Source organism: Rhinopithecus roxellana, chromosome 11, assembly GCF_007565055.1.
Source record: "Rhinopithecus roxellana isolate Shanxi Qingling chromosome 11, ASM756505v1, whole genome shotgun sequence".
NCBI lineage: Eukaryota > Metazoa > Chordata > Mammalia > Primates > Cercopithecidae > Rhinopithecus > Rhinopithecus roxellana.
The window spans coordinates 81,974,512-81,998,915 of record NC_044559.1 but is presented as its reverse complement, the minus strand read 5'-3'; the positions used below and the strand labels follow the sequence as shown (position 1 = coordinate 81,998,915).

Here is a 24,404-nt window from a genome sequence, read left to right as displayed (position 1 = left end):
ATTTCTAACCCAATGCAAGGAAGCTAAGAACCTTGATAAAAGGTTACAGAAAGTGCGAACTAGAATAACCAGTTTAGAGAAGAACATAAATGATGGAACTGAAAAACACAGCACGAGAACTTTGTGAAGCATACACAAGTATCAATAATCAAATCGACCAAGTGGAAGAAAGGATATCAGAGATTAAAGATCAGCTTAATGAAATAAAGCATGAAGACAAGATTAGAGAAAAAAGAAAGAAAAGGAATGAACAAAGCCTCCAAGAAATATGGGATTATGTGAAAACATTTTATTGGTATACCTGAAAGTGACAAGGAGAATGGAACCTTGGAAAGCACTCCTCAGGTTATTATCCAGGAAAACTTCCCCAACCTAGCAAGACAGGCCAACATTCAAATTCAGGAAATATGGAGAACACCACAAAGATACTCCTCGAGAAGAGCAACCCCAAGACACATAATCATCAGATTCACCAAGGTTGAAATGAAGGAAAAAAATATTAAGGGCAGCCGGAGAGAAAGGCCGGGTTACCCACAAAGGAAAGCCCATCAGACTAACAGTGGATATCTCTGCAGAAACCTATAAGCCAGAAAAGAGTGTGGGCCAACATTCAACTTTTGAAAAAAAAGAATTTTCAATCCAGAATTTCATATCCAGCCACACTAAGCTTCTCAAGCAAAGGAGAAATAAAATCCTTTACAGACAAGCAAATGCTGAGGGATTTTGTCACCACGAGGCCTGCCTTACAAGAGCTCCTGAATGAAGCAGTAAATATGGAAAGAAAAAACCAGTACCAGCCACTACAAAAACATACCAAAATGTAAAGACCATTGACACTATGAGGAAACTGCATCAACTAATGAGCAAAATAACCAGCTAGCATCTTAATGACAGGATCAAATTCACACATAACAATATCAACCTTAAATGTAAACGGGTTAAATGCTACAATTAAAAGACAGAGACTGGCAAATTGGATAAAGAGTCAAGACCCATCAGTGTGCTGTATTCAGGAGACCATCTGACATGCAAAGACACACATAGGCTCAAAATAAAGGGATGCAGGAAGATTTACCCAGCAAATGGAAAGCAAAAAAAAGCAGGGGTTGCAATCCTAGTCTCTAATAAAACAGACTTTAAATCAACAAAGATCATAAAAGACAAAGAAGAGCATTACCTAATGGTAAAGGGATCAATGCAACAGGAAGAGCTAACTATCCTAAATGTATATGCACCCAATACAGGAGCACCCAGATTCATAAAGCAAGTTCTTAGAGACCTACAAAGAGGCTTAGACTCCCACAAAATAATAGTGGGAGACTTTAACATCCCACTGTCAATATTAGACAGATCAATGAGACAGAAAATTACCAAGGATATTCAGGACTTGAATTAATCTCTGGACCAAGTGGACCTAATACACATCTACAGAACCCTCCACCCCAAATCAACAGAATACACATTCTTATCAGCACCACATTACACTTATTCTACAATGGACCACATAATTGGAAGTAAAACACTCCTCAGTAAATGCAAAATAATGGAAATCATAACAGTCTCACAGATCACAGTGAAATCACATTAGAACTCAGGATTAAGAAACTCACTCAAAACCACAAAACTACATGGAAATTGAACAACCTCCTCCTGAATGACTACTGGGTAAATAACGAAATTAAGGCAGAAATAAATAAGTTCTTTGAAACTGGTGAGAACAAAGACACAATGTACCAGAATCTCTGGGACACAGCTAAAGCAGTGGTGTTTAAAGGGAAATTTATAGCATTAAATGCCCACAAGAGAAAGTAGGAAGGATCTAAAATTGACACCCTAACAGCACAATTAAATGAACTAGAGAAGCAAGAGTAAACACATTCAAAAGCTAGCAGAAGACAAGAAATAACTAAAATCAGAGCACAACTGAAGGAGATAAAGACACAAAAAACCCTTCAAAAAATCAATGAATCCTGGAGCTGCTTTTATGAAAAGAGTAACAAAATAGATAGAATGCTAGCCAGACTAATAAAGAAGAAAAGAGAGAAGAGTCAAATGGACACAATAAAAAATGATGAAGGTGATATCATCACTGATCCCACAGAAATACAAACTACCACCAAAGAATACTATAAGCATCTCTATGCAAACAAACTAGAAAACCTAGAAGAAATGGACAAATTTCTGAACACATACACCCTCCAAAGACTAAACCAGGAAGAAGTCGTACCTCTTAATAGACCAATAACAAGTTCTGAAATTGAGGCAGTAATTAATAGCCTACCAACCCAAAAAATCCCAGGACCAGATAGATTCACAGCCAAATTCTACCGGAGGTAAAAAGAGGTGCTAGTACTATTCCTTCTGAAACTCTTCCAAGCAATAGGAAAAGAGGGACTCCTCCCTTACTCTTTTTATGAAGCCAACATCATCCTGATACCAAAACCTGGCAGAGACACAACAAAAAAAAGAAAATATCAGGCCAATAATCCCTGATGAACATCGATGCAAAAATCCTCAATAAAATACTGGCAAACAGAATCTAGCAGCACGTCAAAAATCTTATCCACTACGATCAAGTCAGTTTCATCCCTGGGATGCAAGGCTGGTTCAACATACACAAATCAATAAATATAATCCATCACATAAACACAACCAGTGACAAAAAACATAATTATCTCAATAGATGCAGAAAAGGCCTTCGATAAAATTCAACACCCTTCATGCTAAAAACTCTAAATAAACTAGGTATTGATGGAATGTATCTGAAAATAATAAGAGCTATTTATGACAAACCCACAGCCAATATCATTCTGAATGGGCAAAAGCTGGAAGCATTCCCTTTGAAACATGGCACAAGACGAGGATGTCCTCTCTCACCACTCCTGTTCAACATAGTATTGGAAGTTCTGGCCAGGGCAATCAGGAAAGGGAAAGAAATAAAGGTTTTCAAATAGGAAGAGAGAAAGTCAAATTATCTCTGTTGGCAGATGACATGAGTATATATTTAGAAAACTTCATCATCTCAGCCTAAAACTCCTTAAGCTGATAAGCACCTTCAGCAAAGTCTCAGGATACAAAATCAATGTGCAAAAATCACAAGCATTCCTATACACCAATAATACACAAACAGAAAGCCAAATCATGAGTGAACTCCTATTCACAATTGCCACAAAGAGAATAAAATACCTAGGAATAGAATTTACTAGGGATGTGAAGGACCTCTTCAAGAAGAGCTACAAGCCACTGCTCAAGGAAATAAGAGAGGACACAAACAAATGTAAAAACATTCCATGTTCATGGATAGGAAGAATCAGTATCATGAAAATGGCCATACTGCCCAAAGGAATTTACAGATTCAATGCTATTCTCATCAAGCTATCACTGACTTGGTAGAAGTGGAAAAAACCACTTTAAATTTCATATGGAACCAAAAAAAGAGCCTGTATAGCCAAGACAATCCTAAGCAAAAAGAGCAAACCTGAAGGCATCATATTACCTGACTTCAAACTATACTACAAGCCTACAGTAATCAAAACAACTTGGCACTGGTACCAAAACAGATATATAGACCAATGGAACAGAACAGAGGCCTCAGAAATAACACCACACATCTACAACCACCTGATCCTTAACAAACCTGACAAAAGCAAGCAATGGGGAAAGGATTCCCTATTTAATAAATGGTGTCAGGAAAACTGACTAGCCATATGCAAAAAACTGAAACTGGACCCCTTCCTTACACCTTATACAAAAATTAACTCAAGACAGATTAAATATTTAAATGTAAGACCTAAAACCATAAAAACCGTAGAAGAAAATCTAGGCAATATCGTTCAGCACATAGGCATGGGCAAAGACTTCATGACTGAAACACCAAAAGCAATGGCAACAAAAGCCAAAATTGATAAATGGGATCTAATTAAACTAGAGAGCTTCTGCACAGCAAAAGAAACTACCATCAGAGTGAACAGGTAACTTATAGAATGGGAGAAAAATTTTGCAATCTATCCACCTTTCAAAGGACTAATATCCAGAATCTACAGGGAACTTAAACAAATGTACAAGAAAAAAACAAACAACCCCATCAAAAAGTGGGTGAAAGGTATGAACAGACACTTAGAAAACATTTATGCAGGCGACAAACATATGAAAAAAAGCTTATTATCACTGGTCATTAGAGAAATGCAAATCAAAACCACAATGAGATACCATCTCATGCCAGTTAGAATGGCGATCATTAAAAAGTCAGGAAACAACAGATGCTGGAGAGAATGTGGAGAAATAGGAACGCTTTTACACTGTTGGTGGTAGTGTAAATTAGCTCAAACATTGTGGAAAACAGTGTGGCAATTCATCAAGGATCTAGAACTAGAAATACCATTTGACCCAGCAATCCCATTACTGGGTATATACACAAAGTATTATAAATCATTCTACTCTAAAGACACATGCACACGTATGTTTATTGCAGCACTATTCACAATAGCAAAGACTTGGAACCAATCCAAATGCCCATCAATGATAGACTGGATAAAGAAAATGTGGCACATATATACCATGGAATACTATGCAGCCATAAAAAAGAATGAGTTCATGTCCTTTGCAGGGACATGGATGAAGCTGGAAACCATCATTCTCAGCAAACTAACACAGGAACAGAAAACCAACCACCACATGTTCTCACTCATAAGTGCAAGTTGAACAGTGAGAACATATGGGCACGTGGAGGGGAGCATCACCCACTGGGGCCTGCCAGGGGGTGGGAGGCAAGGGGAGGATAGCATTAGGAGAAATACCTAATGTAGATGACGGGTTGATGGGTGCAGCAAACCACCATGGCACATATATTCCTATGTAACAAACCTGCACGTTCTGCATATGTATCCCAGAACTTAAATACACTCTTTTTAAAAAATTCTTGAACTATCTTGCTGTATTTGCTCACTAAGGTTTCAGGTTCACTCCTAAAGTTAGCAAGATTGACTCTAATCAAAGTTTGGTAGTATATAAGGAGAAATTTAAAGATTGGACAATATGAGTATTAGGTATTCAATTACTTAACAAATATGTATTGGTGTTCTACTATGAAGCCCACTGTTCTCAAGGCTGAGGGTACTGTGAGAAAAAAAGACCACTGGGTCTTACATTCTCAGAGTAACAGAGAAACTATGATTAATCCAATAATTATACAATTAATTATGATGCAATTTTCATAAGCATATCAAAAGATAACTAGAGGATGCCATAAGAACATGTGATGATCTAAACTGAGGGACGTTAAGGAAGGCTTTCTCAGTGAGTGAGTGATACGCAGACTAAAAGTAGAAGCAAGCAAGCATCCCTAGGTGAAGGGGGACGTATGGGGAGACAAAAAGAAGCCACATATTTGGAGTACATGGCACCTTAGAGAAACTATACAAGGGCCTACTAGAGACTTCTTATTGCCCCTCCAGATCCATTTGCCACACTCTTACAACCTATTTTGTGCCTGTATGAACTACATCGATGGGATTCCCTGCCCTCTAGCATCTGGTTAGATTCTGTCAACAAGAGACCCTGGCAAGAGAGCAGAGAGTAGGAGGAGAATGAAATCAAAGTATTTATTTTCCCAGCTTCCACCCTGACAGGTGGCTATGATTGGCATCACTCCTCTACCTATGGCCATGGCTTCTATTAGGTGGTCCTCTCCGTGGAGCTGCTCCACAGACTCTGCAATGGCTCTCTCCACTTTTCCTACAGACTAAGAGGTGGTAACAGCTCCCTGAGTTCTTGCCCACTGGGGACTACACCACCTCTTGTTAGTTTTCTCAGATCCTGTCCACACTCTTGTAATTACCCATTTTGACTATTCTATCTTCCTGCTAGAATGCCAACTGATACAAGGGCAAATAAGAAGCTAGATCATTCAGAAGGTTTTAAACTATCATAAGGGCTTTAGATTTTGCCCTGAGTGCCATGGGAAACCATTGAAGGGGTTAAGCAGATGAGGTAGGTGATCAAGTTTGCATTTTCTAAATGTACACTCTTTGGGTCATGTCTACACTAAAAGCCCAGACGTCATCATTACACAATATATCTGTGTAACACAATTGCCCTTGTATCCCCTAAATCTATAAAAATTTTAAAATGAAAAAAAAAATCACTCTAACAGTTTCTGTGTAGAGAACAGATGGAAGACATGCAAGAGGAGAAAGAGGGAGGAGTCTGGTTATGAGGCAATTAGAGTCACAAAGTTGGCAAATGACGAGCCACAGTGGAAAAACCTGAGGCTGGCTACAGAGGTGGGACACAGAACTAGGAGGGACAAGAGAGCAACAGAAGCCCAGTGAGATCTTGAACATCATGCACGTAAGACCACCTGGCTCTCTCCACTCTCTTCATTGCCTCATGGAGTTTATATTGCCCAGCTGCAGTGACCTCCTCACCAATAGCAGTGACCGCCTCACCAATCACAGTGCACCTTGTGCCTGGGGTACACTATCTATCTGGAATGTTCTTCCTCTCACCCAAATCCTACCCATCCTCCAAGACAGCTCAAAAGATAATAAGTAACCATAGCTAAAAATTTCTGACAACTTACTATTTTCCAGATATTATGTTAGCATTAGCTCATATAATCAGCCTACCTATGAAGGAGGTACTGTCACTCACTCCATTTTACAGATGAGGAATTGGACTCAGAGCTGTTAAGTGCTCATAATCACATCACACTGGGCTTGGCCCCAGGCCTGGATACCTTCAAAACCCTGTGTTTGATCCTGACCTAACACTGCCCCTGAAATAGCAATAGTTAACTTTATTGATGACTTACTGAATGACAGGCATTGTACTAAGCACTCCCTCAAACTGTTTTATTTGATGCTGGTAACAACCCAATGAGATAAGAATCAATTTAAATATCATCTTCAGAGTATGAAACTAAAGCAGAGAAAGTTAGAAACTTGCTCAAATGCCACCTCCTCAACAAAGTTTTGCCAGATTCCCCGCACTCTTGAACACGATTCTTCCCTCCTCTGAAGTCTGAGGCACTGCAATCCATCTCCAATAGCATCACCACTCTCTGCTTCATATCCTTGCTGCTTAGCCTGTATCATATTTTTGTTAAAGGGCAATCTAGGTCTGACTCACTACCCCAAAGCACCTGTCCGTAGTTTCCCAACGGCCATTCCCTAATAATTACTTGCTTCAAGTAAGCACTGGCAGTATATTAATGAATGAACACTGGAATGCCTGAAATGTGCCATCGAGGGACTCAACTAGTGATGAGTCACAGAGCGGCCCTCAGCATTTGCTTAGACCACACCACTGGGCCCTCCAGCCAGGGCAGAACCAGTTATCTCACAGCCACTAGACTTCTGGATCACATTCAACATTAACCAGGGGACTATGTACACTGCCTGAAGAGCAGAAAAAAGAAATTCAATTTCTATATATTATAAGTAGCTCATTAGGTAGTAAAATAACCATAGTGGTGGAGAGTTGTAGGTTTTGGAAGCCATCACACCAAGTCCTGCTCTTCACTGCTCCATAAACTTGATCCCATTAGTGACTTAACTTACTTGAACTGCAGACTCCTTATCTATAAAATAAAAAACAGTAAGAACCACCTGGTTGGGATTGTTAGGAGGAATAAGTGAGACAATACATAACTAAGGTGCCTGGCAATAAATGGTAGTTATAATTAAGTATGAAAGTAGTCTATTCTGCCTACTGCATTTAAGGGGGATCATTGGCAAACAGGAAATCTGAAAGAAGACAAGAGGATCATTGCATATGCTGTCAGAGGAACTGGAGGAGTTTGGCCTATGACGTCTAGGAGAATGTACAAGATGTGTCTTAATAGATCTGTAGAATTCACATGTGGAAGAGAAATGTGTGTGTGGCTCCTAAGCTGAACTAGAACCAATGGGTGAAGTGGTAAAGCCCAAATTTTGATTCACTGTAAGGGAAGCCTTTCAAATGACTAGGCTGTCCAGTTGGACTGGAAAACTAGCAGGAGTTTGCTCACTGGATTTCTTCAGGCAAAGTCTAGAAGATATGTCAGAGATACTAAAGTCAGAAATGCTTTATGTGTGAGGTCAGCCTCAATGGCAAGGAAGTTTCACACTAATGCCAAGATTCTGTTATTCTGTTGTCCAAAAACGCAATTGCACATGGGAAAGGAATAATGAAAGATCCAAAGGTTTCGTGCACTCAATTATTTATTCTGGAGTGGCACAAATTAATCTATCAGCTGCAATGATTTATTTCCACCCACATCCAGGTAGACTCCTATTCCTGAATATCTACAAAGATGATTCAGAGCTGTCATCTTGGCATCTCTCCAGACAATAGACTCATAATTTCCTAAAGTTGGACAGAACCTGTGAGTTTTTTTAAACCAACTTCTGATCAAATGTCTTTGAATAGAAGAATAATCTCACACTCCTTGCTTGGTTAGCAGTGCACAAAGAAAAACAATCCTACACGGTGGAGATAAACACATAAGGTGATCACTGTGAACATCGGAACTTTAGGCAACAGGACTGCTGTCTAGCAAGGGCTGTTCTCTGCTTCCAGGATGGCACCTTGTTACTGCATCCTTCAGAGGAGTGGAACCTTGTGGCCTCACATAAAGGAAGGCAGAAGGCAATTCAGTCAAACCCTGCATAAAACCTCTTTTATGAGGGCCTTAATTTCATTGATGAAGAAGGAGACCTCATGGCCTAATCACCTCTTACAGGCCCCACCTCTTAATCCTCACTTTGGCCATTACATTTCAACACCCAAATTTTGGAGGGGACACATTCAAAGCATAGCACTCCCCATGCTTCTAGAAAAAGGAGAGGGAATCACCAAGGCAGTTGAGAAGCAAAAATAGGTGCCCTTACTTGTACCCATAGACACAAAAGCAGGGACCCTATTTTTACCTATATTCCATTAGGAATGCAGTTTGCTATGTTTTCGTAGATACCATGTCTTTCGTCTAAAGTCTACTTTGACTGATATTGATACATCAGACAAGCTTTTTTAAGATTTATTTTTTCATGGTGTATCTTTTTTCATCTTTTTGCTTTTAACCTATGTCTTTATATTTAAAGTGGGCTATTTGCAGAGGTATACATTTGGGTATGGCTTGGTTTTCTTTTAAATCATGTCTGACAAAAATCTTCCTTTTAATTGGAGTGTTTAGATCATTTTTATTAATATAATTACTAGTGTGGTAGGAATTAAATCTGCCATGTGCTATTTGTTTTTTATTTGTTGAATCTGTTATTCATTACTTTTTTTTTTTTTTGGAGACAGAGTTTCACTCTGTCACCTAGGCTAGAGTGGCGTGATCATAGCTCACTGCAACCTTGAACTCCTGGGCTCCAGTGACCCTCCTGCCTGAGCCTCCTAAATTGCTGGGGTTACAGACATGAGCCACTGTGCCTAGCATATTTATTCCTTTTCGCATCTTTCCTTGCCTTCCTTAAAGTCAATTGAGTATTTTTAAATAATTTTATCTCAACTAAATGCTTATTTCCCATGCTTTTTGGTGGTTTTTTTTTCTTTTTTTTGGAATTGCTCTAGGGTTTACATTGTGCTTCTTTCCCTTTTTGCAGTATACTTTCAAATAGTATTATGCCAATTTATAGTATAAAAAATATAAAGTTTTAACAGTATACGCATATTTCACTCTCCCATCCTTTATGCTATTGTTGCACATTTTACTTCTAGAAATATTATAAAGCCTATAATGCATTGTTATCTTTTCTTCTGCAGTGTTAAACTTGCTATTAATCTCATCTAGTAATTTTTAAATGTCAAATATCTAGAAATTCCATTTGGCTCTTTTTTGTGTCTTCCATTTTTCTCCTTGCTGCATTCATGTTTGTCTTTAAATACTTGAACATAGTTATATTAGTTGTTTTAGCATTCTTGGCTCCTACTTGCATCATCCCTATCATTTCTGAGTCTGTTTCTATTGACTGATTTTTTTCCTGGTTATGAGTCTTATTTTCCTTCTTGGCATGTCTAACAATTTTTTATTGGATGTTGGACATTATAATTTTAAGTTGTTGAGTTACTAAATTTATTGTCTTCCCTTAAAGAGTGTTTGGCGTTGTTCTGGTAAGTAGAAAATTTACTTGAGGTTGGCCGGGCGTGGTGGTTCACGCTTGTAATCCCAGCTCTTTGGGAGGCTGAGGCGGGCGGATCACGAGGTCAGGAGATCGAGACGGTCCTGGCTAACACGGTGAAACGCTGTCTCTACTAAAAATACAAAACATTAGCCGGGCATGGTGGCAGGCGCCTGTAGTCCCAGCTACTCGGGAGGCTGAGGCAGGAGAATGGCGTGAACCCGGGGGATGGAGCTTGCAGTGAGCCGAGATCGCGCCACTGCACTCCAGCCTGGGAGACAAAGCAAGACTCCGTTTCAAAAAAAAAAAAGAAAGAAAGAAAAGAAAAGAAAATTTACTTGAGGTTCAACGCAATTGTTTTCCAGATTTGTTAGAGCATTTCTATAGTAGCCTTCACGCTATGGATAATTTAGCCCATTAATAAGCTATGGTGGCCAGGCACAGTGACTCATGCCTGTAATACTTTAGGAGCATGAGGCAGCACAATACCGTTTTTATAAAATAAGGAAAAACTAAAGTTGAGGACTTCTATTTTTCACTCCATATTCTATTGCTAGGATTCATCCATATCTTCATATGTAGCTGTGAGTTATTCTTTTGACTGCTATGTAATAGTACATTGTGTGGAAACCACAAGCTATTTACCTGTTCTCCTGTTGATGGGCATCTGGGTTGTTTCCAGCTTTTTGTTGTGATTATTTTTGTATATGTTTCCTGGTATATTTTTGTAAGAGCTTCTTTTGTATATTTAATATTTTAATTAACATTTTAATTAGAAATGGCTGCTGATTGTACCAAGCCCTTTTCTGACATTTATTGATTACATCATTTTTCCCCTTAATTTGTTGCTGGAGGGAATTATATTGTTGGATTTCCTAATGACAAACCTTTCTGGCACTCCTAAAATACACTTAGTTGGAGTCTATTTTTCTTTCAACACCACTACTAGACCTACTAAATTTTGTGAGTCCAGTTTATTGAGGTACAATTTATAGATAGTAAAAATGATACTTCTAAAGTACATAGTTTGATGAATTTTGACAAGTATATTCAGTCATATAACCACCACCACAATAAAGATATAAACATTTCCATCACACTAAAATGTTTCCTCCTACCCTTTCACAGTTAATTTTCTGTCCCACCTCAAATCCCTGGAAATTATTGATCTGAGTTCTGTCCTTATAGGTTCACCTTTTCCAGAATGTCATGCTCCAAATAAAGTCATACAATATGTAGGCTTTTACAAATGGCTTTTATCACTCTACATAATGCTTTTGCAATTCATCCATGTTACTGCATATATCAATAGTTTTTTCCTTTTTTACTGTTGAATAGTATTGTATTGTATGAGTGTACCACCACTTGCTTTTTCACTAGCGGGTAAACTTTTGGACTTTTTGATTCCAGTTTTTGAAAACAATTAGAAATCAATCTGCTATACAAATTTAGGTATAAGCCTTTGTGTGGACAAATGCTTTCACTTCCTTAGGTAAATACCTAAGTGTTAGATTGCTGGGTGATCTGATAAGTTCAGCACTATAGAAACTGACAGACTTTTCCAAAGTATATATACTATTTTGCATTCTCACAGGGAAGGTATGAGAGTTTCAGTTGCTCCAACTCATCACCAGCATTTTATGTTGTCAATGGGTTGTTTGACTCATTATTGAGCTGCAAAAGTTGTTTATATATTCAGGATATAGGTCCTTTGTTAAATAGGTTTTTTACCAATATTTTCTCTTAGTCTATGCTTTCCTTTTTTTGTTTACTTAAGGTTTTTCAAACACTTAACCCAAGATTACAAAGATTTTTCTCCTATATTTTCTCCTAGAAGTTTTATAGCTTTAGCTCTTACATTTCTGTCTATAATCTATTTCAATTTAGTATCTTCATAGATATGAAGTAAGGGTCAAGATGTTATTGTTGTTCTTGTTACTCTTTTGTCCTTGTTTTTACATATGGAGTTTCAATTATTCCAGCACCATTTTTTTAAAGATGACCCTTTCTCCATTGAATTTCCTTTGCATATTTGTCAATATTCAATTGTACATAAGTATGTGTGGGTCTATTTCTCAAGTTTCTATTCTATTCTGTGTTCTATAAAACTATTCTTTCGCTGTTATAACTTTTTTTTTTTTTTTTTTTTTTGCTAGAGTGCAGTAGCATGATCTTGGCTCACTGCAACCTCCACCTCCTGGGTTCAAGCGATTCTCCTGCCTCAGCCTCCCGGGTTGCTGGGACTACAGGCATGAACCACCATGTCCAGCTAATTTTTGTATTGTAATAGAGACTGAGTTTCACCACGTTGGCCAGGCTGGTCATGAACTCCTAACCTCAGGTGATCCACCCTCCTTGGCTTCCCAAAGTGCTGGGATTACGGGCATGAGCCACTGCACCTGGCCTCATTATCACACATTCTTGATTACCATGACTTCACAGTAAGTCTGAAATCATGTAGTATGAAAGTCTTCCAACTTAGTTTTTATTTTTCAAATGGACTTGCTAAAGTTTTGCATAGAATTTTTTCACGTTTAGTCATAAGTTGAACTACAGAAGCATTTTGTGATATATATATATAAGGCTTTAATATCACAGTTATGCTTGCTTCATACTGTTAATTGAGGAACTTTCCATATTTTTCAGAGTTTGAAATAATTTGACTAACATAGAAATTAACTCTTCCTTGAAGATTAGATGGAATTCCATTGTAAACAATTTAAGTAGGTTTTTGTTTCCTTAAAAAGAAAATTTTAACCATCTTTCACATTTCTTCTATCATTTTTGGTGTATTTGGGTTTTTTATATATCTTCCTGCACCAATTTTACTCATTTATATTTTCCTAGAAAATCATCTATTTTCTTTAGACTTTCAGATTTACTGAGATTTATCAATTTACAATTAATTAATGAACTTCAAATGTATAAATATATTTATAAACATAGAAAACTGAGGCATAGAGAAATCAAGTAACATGCCAGAGATCATACAGCTAATAGCTGGTAGGGCCAGGATTTGGATCTGGGCTCCAGAATCCCTGCATTTAACCACTAGACATCAGGAAAAGCTGGCAGTGATCTACATATTTGGAGTATCATTTGATAAAGTCTTTCATGATATCCTTATGAACAAGGTAAAGAAATGTCAGGCAGCTACAAAACTTGTTGAACAACCTTGCCCAAAGAGAGCTCCATATTTAGCTTTCTTCTTTAAATCCATCAAGAAAGAAAGGACTCGACATTAAGATCCAAGACTTCTATGAGAACATAAAATATGGTTTCCAACTGTGCAAATGATACAAAAGTGCATCTAATAGCTTGATGGTGAAAAGGAACTCAAAAAAGCCTTCACCACTGTAACTTAGTCAATCAAATGAATGTAAACTGAACAGACTTTAGGTCCCAAAAGAGCAAAGACAAAATATGTCTTTTTCATCAATGTAAACAAAGCTCTCAGCAGAATCATAGCTGCTTAGTAAATATTTTTTAATGTTTATTGAAAGAGAAGTATACACATTACTGAACTTAAACAACTGCACAAGTTTAAAATGCAGATGACATGGTTAAACATTGAGACAAGGGGGAAAAAATTTTTGGTTTGCCACAATCTGTGTTAATCAATAATGCAGTGATGCAGGATTTGGCAACAGAAAGCTTAAAACTAGATCTGTTTCCAGGACAAGCCACTTAAGCTCACAGTAAAATAAAGTTAAAAATTATTCCATTTTTTATTTTATTTTATTTGAGACAGAGTCTCACTCTGTCACCCAACCTGGAATACAGTGGCATGATCTCAGCTTATAGCAATTTCTGCCTCCAGACTCAAGCAATCTTCCCACCTCAGCCTCTCAAGTAGGTGGGACCACAGGTGCACTCCACCATGCCTGGATAATTTTTGTATTTTTTGTAGAGATGGGGTTTTGCCATATTAGCCAGACTGGTCTCAAACTCCTAGGCTCAAATGATCCACCTGCCTCAGCCTCCCAAAGTGCTGGAATTACAGGCATGAGCCACCATGCCTGGCCAATAATAATTCAAAGGTTTGGTGTGAGCATAAGATCATTTATGTGAGAAATTTTTCCAAACTACAAATGTCTATTATTATTATTGTTATTATTAGATTATAAATTCCAACAGGAAGTTAAAAAGCACCTCGAGCTTAACTGTAATTTCTCAGTCTTGGCAGGGTTTAGGGGACAGGGTGAAGATTTGAAAAGGATATATATGGCCGGGCGCGGTGGCTCAAGCCTGTAATCCCAGCACTTTGGGAGGCCGAGACGGGCGGATCACAAGGTCAGGAGATCGAGACCACCCTGGCTAATACAGTGAAACCCCGTCTCTACTAAAGAATACAAAAAACTAGCCGGGCGACGAGGCGGGCGCCTGTAGTCCCAGCTACTTGGGAGGCGGAGGCAGGAGAATGGCGTAAACCTGGGAGGCGGAGCTTGCAGTGAGCTGAGATCTGGCCACCGCACTCCAGTCTGGGCGACAGAGCCAGATTCCGTCTCAAAAAAAAAAAAAAAGAAAGAAAAGAAAAGGATATATATGAAGTGCCTAGCAGGATATCCAAAATATATTTAACATTTAAAAAATCTTGGCCGGGCGCGGTGGCTCAAGCCTGTAATCCCAGCACTTTGGGAGGCCGAGACGGGCGGATCACGAGGTCAGGAGATCGAGACCATCCTGGCTAACACGGTGAAACCCCGTCTCTACTAAAAAATACAAAAAAACTAGCCGGGTGAGGTGGTGGGCGCCTGTAGTCCCAGCTACTCTGGAGGCTGAGGCAGGAGAGTAGCGTGAACCCGGGAGGCAGAGCTTGCAGTGAGCTGAGATCCGGCCACTGCACTCCAGCCTGGGCGACAGAGCGAGACTCCGTCTCAAAAAAATAATAATAATAAAAATAAAAAAATAATAAATAATAAAAAATCTTAGTATAAATGGATTATCCTTTCATACATATGAGACTGTATGCATGAGGGGACTCCAAAAAGTTCCCAAATCTGGGTGCAGTGGTGTGTGCCTGTAATCCCAGCTACTGGAGAGGCAGAGGTGGGTGGATCATTTGAGACCAGCCTGGGCAACATAGTGAGACCCTGTTTCTTAAAAAAGAAAAGAAAATGTTAGTGGAAAATGAAATTAAAAGATAAAAATAGAAAACATAAACTGTATTTCTCAACATAAGCTCCATCAAGGTTAAGATACTCTATAAGCAATGATACCAGTCATATAGTCCTGGGAATTTAACAATGTCAATGCAGTGTTTTTAAAATAATTAACTGAAGAAAAGTGGGTACCCTTTAAAGATCTTTTTAAGATTAGAAAACAAATAAGTCAGAAGAAGTCAAATCAGTACTGTAAGGTGGATGCCTAATGATTTCCCATAGAAACTCTCAAAAAATTGCCCTTGTTTGATGAGACAAATGAGCAGGAGCATTGTCATGGTGGAGAAGGACTCTCTGGTGAAACCTTTCCAGGTGTTTTTCTGCCAAGTCTTTGGCTCTCTCAGAACACTCTCATAATAAGGAAATGTTATCATTCTTTGGCCCTCCAGCAAGTCAACAAGAAAAATGCCTTGAGTATCCCAAAAATCTTCTGCCATGACCTATGCTCTTGACTGATCCACTTGTGCTTTGACTGGACAACTTCCACCTCTTGGTAGCCATTGTTTTGATTGTGCTTTGTCTTCAGGATCATACTAGTAAAGACATGTTTCATCTCCTGTTACAATTCTTTGAACAAATGCTTCAGGATCTTGATCCCACTTGTTTAAAATTTCCATTGAAAGATCTGTTCTTGTCTGCAGCTGATCTGGGGACAATGGTGATTGAGTGGAAGTTTGTCCAACTTTAATTCTTGAGTCAGAAGTGTTTAAGCTGAACCAGTTGAAATGCCTATGATATTGGCTATTGCTTTCTGGTGTTAATCATCAGTCCTCTTCAATTACTGCATGACCAATATTAATTTTTTCCTCACAAACTGATATGGATGGTCTGCCACTGTGGGCTTCACCTTCAACAGTCTCATTCCTTCTTAAAATGAGTTATCCATTTGTAAACTAATAATTTATTTTTGGCATTGTTCCCATTAATTTTTCATAAAGTATCAGTAATTTCACCATTTCTCCACCCAAGCTTCACTATAAATTTGGTGTTTGTTCTTGCTTCAATTTTTGTAGAATTCATCTTGTTCTGATAGGGAATCATTTCAAATTGATGTCTTATCCTTCTTAGTGCCTCAAGCTAGATCCTGTTCAGACATATTATAACTATTTAGTGTGATTTTATTTTAGTGCACAAATATTTTGAAATGCATCCATGGTTTTTTCATAATATGCATTTTCCATGATTTTTTGAAGACTCCTCATCTAAGAATATATGTGATCATATAAGTATGTGTGTGTAATCACATATGTAAGGATATGTGTTAAAATGTAAACAGGTTATCTTGAATTATCCCTGAGTCACTATTCTAGATACTGAAGATACAATGGAGAACTACATGGGCAAAATGCCTTCAAATTTTTTATCATTTACTTCTCTTCAACTCCTCTCCCATTTAAAGGACCACTTTTTTAATTAGTAAAATAAAAACCAAACTACAGTATAGAGGTGATAAAAAGATCAGCAGTTGTCAGGGGTTTACAGAAGGAAAGGGAGAGGGATGTAGAGTTGGAGCACAGGAGATTTTTAGGGCAGTGAATTACATTGTCACTTCGTAAAACCCACAAAACTGTACATCACACAGAGCAAATCCTAATGTAAATTACAGATTTTAGTTAATAATAACATATCTCTATTGATTTTCATTTGTAACAAATGTACCACACCAATGCAAGATGTTCATAATACAGGGAGCTGAAAGTGGAATGGGGCATATGGGAACTCTCTGCACTTTCTGTGCAAGTTTTCTGTAAACCTAAAGAGTTCTGAAAAATAGTCTTTAATTAAAAGAAAAACTAAAAAGGAAAAGAAAAATCAATGAAAATACTGGCTTGCTTAGATGGACACTTTACAAATACTAAATTGCAATTGAGTTATTCTTCTTGGCAGTAAACAACTTGTGGCCTTTTTTCTTTTATGGCAAGAAATAACTAGCTGCATCTCTCTTTTTGACTCAAATATGTTGAACAATAACAAGAAAATGCCTGGTTGGGTATAGAAATACTGCCTTGTTAGCTATTTTGTTTATGATGTGTGCTTTAAAATTTATTTATATGCTAATAGTGGTTGCTTGGCAACTAAGTTTGGGGCTTCCTTCAGTAGAGGTGCATTGTCTAATAGCACCTCATTGTCTTCACTGCTGGATTTCCAAAGCCACCCACCATACCCTAAGTTATGGAATTCTTGGTTTGAATGACATTCATATCTAGTTTTTTCTTATTCAATTCAACAATTATTTATACAGAGTATCTACTATGTGTCAGTTACAATTCTAGATTCTGAAGATAGAGTGAAGAATAAAGTGAACAAAGTCCCTGTCCTCAAGGAGCTTATATTCTAGTAGGGTGGGGGGATAAACAAATATAATTTTTCAATGATAACATTCAAGTAAAGATGGAAATAAGTGCTATGAAAAAAGTAAAGTAGAGTAAGGATAGGAAAAGACTTTAGAAGAATGTTTCTCTTTGCTAATTTATGAATAGTTAGTGAAGATCTCTCCAAAGAGGTAATATTTGAAGATAGCTGAATGAAGCGAGGGGTGTGCCATGGAAATATATTTGTATATGGGATTAGAGGCATGCCATGAAGGAACAGCAAGTGCAAATGTTAGGTTTTGAAGGGAAGGCGAAGGTTAAAGAAAGACATGCACACAGTAAGAGGGCGGTTCAACAGCAAATTCAGACTTTATGTTCGGCATAAAACCCACAGAAGTGGGGTCCAGCCTAATGCCAGAGCCCACTGCTGCTTACAGGCTGGGGCACTTTATAGGTATGAGTGCGAGGGGTCTGGGCGGTATGGCTTGCTTCCCAGCAGGATACTGATAAGATGTTCTCGTGATGAGGTGGTTCTGGCCCTTGTTCAGGTGGGATACCATCGTGGTATTCCTTGGACCTTTGTCCAGCAAGATATGATTGGGATGTTTCTTTTTTTTTTCTTTTTTTTTTTTTTTTGAGTCAGAGTTTCACTCTTGTCTCTCAGGCTGGAGTGCAATGGCATGATTTTGGCTCACTGCAACCTCCGCCTCCCAGATTCAAGTGATTCTCCTGCCTCAGCCTCCCGTTTCACTTTGACCAAGGTCTGCAAAATAGTGGGTAGCTTACAAAATGATGCAGTTTGGACTAACAGCAAAGACCCTGGGACAGGAGCATGCTTGGAATTTCCAAAGACAGCAAGGTGAGTAAGTCAGTGAGTTAGCCAAAGAGGATGGGAAATAAACTCAGAGATATGGAAGACCACTGAGGAATTTTGAGCATTTTTTAAAATGTGGCACCATAGTTGCCATATGGGAAGTAGACTGTAAGGGATATTTAGAGGCGAATGAAGAGATCAGGCAGACCCTACTGTAGTGGCCAGAAGAGAGGCCACAAACTGAATGAACCAGTCAGGTGGACAACCAACAATCCAGGTTTAATGGCTTGTTTGATGTCAAAGAAAAACGATTCATCTCCAAATCAGAGGTAACAAACCAATCTGGGAAACAAAGACTAACTGATTAGTTAAAAGCAAAGTTCAGCAGCGATTTCTGTAGAAATCACTTTTCCCTAAGCTTCCAGGAAAAGCTGACTTTCTAAGCAATATTCTCCTCTCCCACATTACCTGAAATCTTTTTCACTACCTTAAAATTAATTTCTCATATTCACAAGACATATCAGACAAAGCACTTATATTTATATCTCAGTAATACAACTTATATCTCAATAATAAAAACAATCTGATTTTTTAATTAGACAAAAGTTTTTGAATGAACATTTCACAGATATACAAGTGACTGATAAGCACATAAAAAAGCATTCAACATTAAGTCAACAGAGAAATGCAAAATAAAATCACAATGGGATACTACGAGACACCCATTAGAATGGCTAAAAGTAAAAAGACCAAAAATACCAAATGTTGATGAAGATAAGGAGCTACTGGAAGTCTCTTATCTTGTTGGGACTACAAAATGGCACAATAACTTTGGGAAATAGTCTGGCAGTTTCATTTAAAATTGAATATAGCCCCTACCTTATGATTCAGCAATTTCACTCCTAAATGTTTACCAAAGAAAAATGAAAGCCTGTGCCCACAAAAATAAAATAATGTATATATAGCCTTATTCAAAATGTTCCAAAACTGAAAACAGACTAAGTATTGTCAATAGGAAAATGGAAAACAACCTATAGTATACTTACACAACAGAAGACTATCCAGCAATAAAAAAAAAATTCACTAATGATACACAAAATAACATAGATGAATCTCAAAAACATTATGCTAAATTAACAAAGCCTTACATTTAGAAGCACATATTATATCATTCCACTTGTTTTAAGTCCTAGAACAGCCAAAAATAATTTGTGTATCTCTTTAGAAAGTCAACAGTGGTAAGTTACCTCTGGGTAGAGGGGCAGGTGGACAGGGATTAATTGGGAATGAAGAAGAGAGAAGTTCTCATAATGTTTCATAATGTTCTATGTCTTGATAGAAATTTAGATTACACTGATGTATGTTTGTTAAAATTCCTCCAAAGCCTGGCATGGTGCCAAATAGTCCCAGCTACTTGGGAGGCTGAGGCAGGAGGATCTCCTTGAGCCTAGGAGTGAGAGTCCAGCCTGACCAACATAGTGAGATCACATCTCTAACAACAACAAAAATTCCTACAATGGCACATTTAATATTTGTGCATTTCACTCTATGACAATTAACTCAAAAATTTAAAAGAACCATAAACAAAGATTGAACTCATGTTAATGATACTCATACTGAAGCATTTAGGGGTGAGGTATACAGATAGTTGCAATTTACTTTGAAATTCTGCAAAGTAAAAAAAAAGTGGATTGATGGAGAGATAGGCGGATGGATATGTGATAAAAAAGTAAATGTGGCGACATGTTAATTGTAGAATTTAGGTGGTGTATAAATTCTTTTAACTATTCTGTATGTTTGAAATTTTTCATATTAAAATATTGAAGAGGAAAATGTCAATTTCTCCTATTTGAGTTTAGCTCTTCAAGGGCAGTAATTTCAAGTTGAATGATGAAGAATTATATTTTAAAAAACAAGCAGAAATTGACTCTCCTTAGCATAATGTTAGTATTCAATACATTTTGATTCATTAGTTAATTAATTTTTTGAGTACAGGGGACTTTATTGATGGTATATGACAAAATGGGCTTCCTAGGCCCCTCCCTCTTTACGGGGTTCTGTGTGGAAATTGTGGGGAGGGGAGATTCTCAGTGTAGTCGGGAACTGAGTGTGGCAGGGACTCCCTAGCAGCTGAGGGCCTCTCTCTTCCTCTCGTGCTCTCACTGCAGCTGGTGGTCGGGGGTCTTACTCCTTGGAGGTTTTGTGGGCCATGAGGTCCACCACCCTGCTGCTGTAGCCAAATTCATTGTCATACCAGGAAATGAGCTTGACAAAGTGATTGTTGAGGGCAATGCCAGCCCCAGCATTGAAGGCAGAAGAGTGGGTGTTGTTGTTAAAGTCGGAGGAGACAACCTGGTGCTCGTGTAGCACAGGATGCCCTTGAGGGGGCCTCCAATTCCTGCTTTACCACCTTCTTGATGTCATCATTTTTGTCAGGTTTCTCCAGATGGCAAGTCAAGTCCGTGACCAACATGTTGGCAGTGGGGACATGGAAGGCCATGCCAATGAACTTCCCATTCAGCTCAGGGGTAACCTTGCCCATAGCCTTGGCACCACTAGTAGATGCAGGGATGATGTCCTGGAGAGCCCCGTGGCCGTTGTGCCATAGTTTCCCAGAGGGGCCATCCAGGGTAGGGTGGCTGCGATGGCATGGAGTGTAGTTACAAGTTCTTCCATGATGCCAAAGTTGTCATGGATGACTTTGGCCAGGGAGGCTAAGCAGTTGGTGGTACGGAGGCATTGCTGATGATCTTGAGGCTATTTTTGTACTTCTCATGATTCATGCCTATCACGAAAAAGGGGGTGTCAGCAGAAAGGGCAGAGATGATGGCCCTTTTGGCTCCCTCCTCTAAGACATCTCCAGCCTTCTCATGGTATTGAAGATGCCGGTGAACTACACAACATAATCAGCTCCAGCATCATCCCATTTGATTTTGGTGGGACCTCGCTCTTAGAAGATGGTAATGGGATTTTCATCAATGACAAAATTCCTGCTCTCAGCTTTAATGGTGCCAAGAGTCGCCATGGGTGGAATCATACTGGACCATGTGGATCATGTAGTTGAAGTCAACAAAGGGGTCATTGATGGTGACAGTATCCACCTTGCCAAAGTTAAAAGCAGTCCTGATGACCAGACACCCAACATGGCCAAATCCATTTACTCTGGCCTTCACCTTCACCATGGTGTCTCAGGGATACAGCTGGTGCTGCATGAGAAGATGCAGCTGTCTGTCTAATGGGAGGAGCAGAGAGTAATTGTATCCATTTTCTACATGCCTTTCTTATTAATATATGGCAAGTGTCTTTCCTTTTCATTAAGTATTCTTCTAAAACACCATTTTTAATAATAGAAAATTTGGGTATCTATTGCTCTCATTCTCATCTACATTGGGTTTTATCTTTTCTTTTAAACCTTTGCCAATTTAGGGAATGAAAAAGATATCTCTCCTTTATATTTTTGATTGCTAGTGAGGTTCTTCATGTTAATTGGTCTTTCATCTTTTCTATGAAAGTGCTTTTATTGGTGTATAAACACCCTTTATATATTAGGGTTGTTAGCATTTTTGTCATGTTTACAAATGTGTTACAAATGCATGCACAAAAAAATATATTTTTTCCAGATTTTCAATTTTAATAGACTTTTTTTTATCACGGTGCACCTAGATATCTTGAATTCATTCTTCCTAACTAAAATTTTGTGTCATTTGACCAACATCTCCCCAATCCCCCTTCCTTTGCCTCTACCATTTTACTCTCTGCTTCTATGAAGTCACATTTTTCACACTCCACTGTAAGTGAGGACATGTAATATTTGTCTTTCTATGCCTGCTTATTTCACTTAACATAATGCCCTCCAGGTTCGTCCAAAAAAAACAGGATTTCCTTTTTTAAAAGGCTAATGGTATTCCATTGTTCATATGTGCTACATTTTCTTTGTCCATTAATCTATTGAAGGACAATTAAGTTGATTCCATATCCTGGCTATTGTGAATAGTACTGCAGTGAACACGGGAGTGCAGATATCTCTTCATCACACTTATTTCATATCCCTTGGATATGTACCCAGCAGTGGGATTGCTGAATCACATGGTAGTTCTATTTTTAACTTTTTTAGGAACCTCCATACTGTTTTCCATAATAGTTGTGCCAATTTACATTCCCACAAACAAATTACAATTTTTATTCACAATACTTTGATACAAAATTTTGTTTCTTATTTATTGTTTGCTTTTTTACCATGCCACCTTCAAAGAGACCTGCAGACATTGCCGGGGGTTGGAAACTGACTTAATAAAGAGGCTTGAGAAAGGAAAGAAAAAACATATTAAGACAAATATTGCAAGGAGTAGACAGATCTAGTTTTAATTCCATTTTAGCCACTAACTACTAATTGGTCAAGTGATTAAATCTCTCAAAACCAGTTTCCTCTTTGGGGATTGGGGATAATAATGGTTTCCCTGAAGGGTTGTTGTGAGGACCACATAAAACAAATGTAAAGTACCTCCCTGGGAATGCTTATGCACTGTTGGTGGGAATGTAAATTAGCTCAGCCCCTGTAGAAAGCAGTTTGGAGATTTCTCAAAGAACTAAAAGTAGAATTACCATTTGATTCAGCAATCCCATTGCTGGGTATATGCCCAAAAGAAAATAAATTGCTCTACCAAAAAGACACCTATATTCATTTGGTTTTCACAGCACTAGTCACTATAGCAAGATATGGAATCAACCTAGGTGACCATCAACAGTGAATCAGATAAAGGAAATGTGTTACATACACACCATGGAATACTACAAACCATAAACCATTCACAGCCCCAGCACTGAAGGCAGAAGAGTGGGTGTCCATGGTAGCTGTGAATACTACACAGCCATAATAGCTGGAGGCCATTATCCTATGTGAATTTTTTTGTTTGCTTTTTGAGACAGAGTTTCACTCTTATTGCCCAGGCTGGAGTGGGCCTCCCGAGTTCAAACGATTCTCCTGCCTCAGCCTCCCAAGTAGCTGGGATTACAGGCATCCACCAACACACCTAGCTAATTTTTGTATTTTTAGTAGAGACAGGTTTCACCATATTGGCCGGCCTGGTCTTGAACTCCTGACCTCGAGTGATCTGCCTGCCTCTGCCTCCCAAAGTGCTGGGATTATAGATAGGCATGAGCCACTGCACCCGGCCTATCCTAAGTGAATTAACAAAGGAACAGAAAACCAAATATGCATGTTCCCACCTATAAGCGGGAGCTAAAGATTGGGTACACAGAGACATAAAGATGGGAACAATAGACACTAGGAACTCCAAAAGTGGGAGAGGGAGGGAGGAAGTTGGGAAAGGACTGAAACACTTCCTATTCGGTATTATGTTCACGATATGGGTGATGGGATCGGAAGCCCAAACCTCAGCATCACGCAATATACCCTTATAACTAACCCGCACATGTAACCCCCTGAATTTAAAATTAAAACAAATTTCAAGTACCTCCCTTGAGAAACAGTAACTTGTAGCTGTATGTAACTAAATGAAAAGGTGTTCTAAAACACTACGTCCCAAATGTTAAAGGTGCATGTGAATCACCTGGGGATCTTGTTAAATGCAGTTTCTCATTCGGGACACCTGAAGCAGCGCCTGAGCTGCTTCATTTCTAACAAGCTCCCAGATGATGCTGATGCTGATTGAAGATTCTAGAGTCTTCTGACAATGAGAATCCTTGACAGGAAATATTTAAGAACCAATTTAACAACTGATGTCTGTTTTCAGAAGAGTTGTGACTCCTGGTACTACGTGGAATTTCCAAGATGGAAGATATGGCTAGCCCTTAGAGGATGCAATTTGAATCTAAAATTATCTTAACGAGGTCAGTGTTTCACCAGATGAAATTTCGTTAGGGTCATGTTGCTATATAGGAAAGCCAAACATCTGATGAATAAGAAATTGTGCATAAACAATAAAGAAAAGGATCCAGGAGAAGTAGCATACCTGTAGCCCCAGCTACCTGGAAGACTGAGGTGACAGCATCA

The 24,404-nt window shown here is 38.5% G+C and overlaps 1 pseudogene; it reads right to left on the bottom strand.

The window, feature by feature from the left end:
* Window positions 1-20,575: 20,575 nt before the first annotated feature.
* Window positions 20,576-21,573, bottom strand: LOC104680998 (annotated as a pseudogene).
* Between the last annotated feature and the right edge of the window lie 2,831 nt (window positions 21,574-24,404).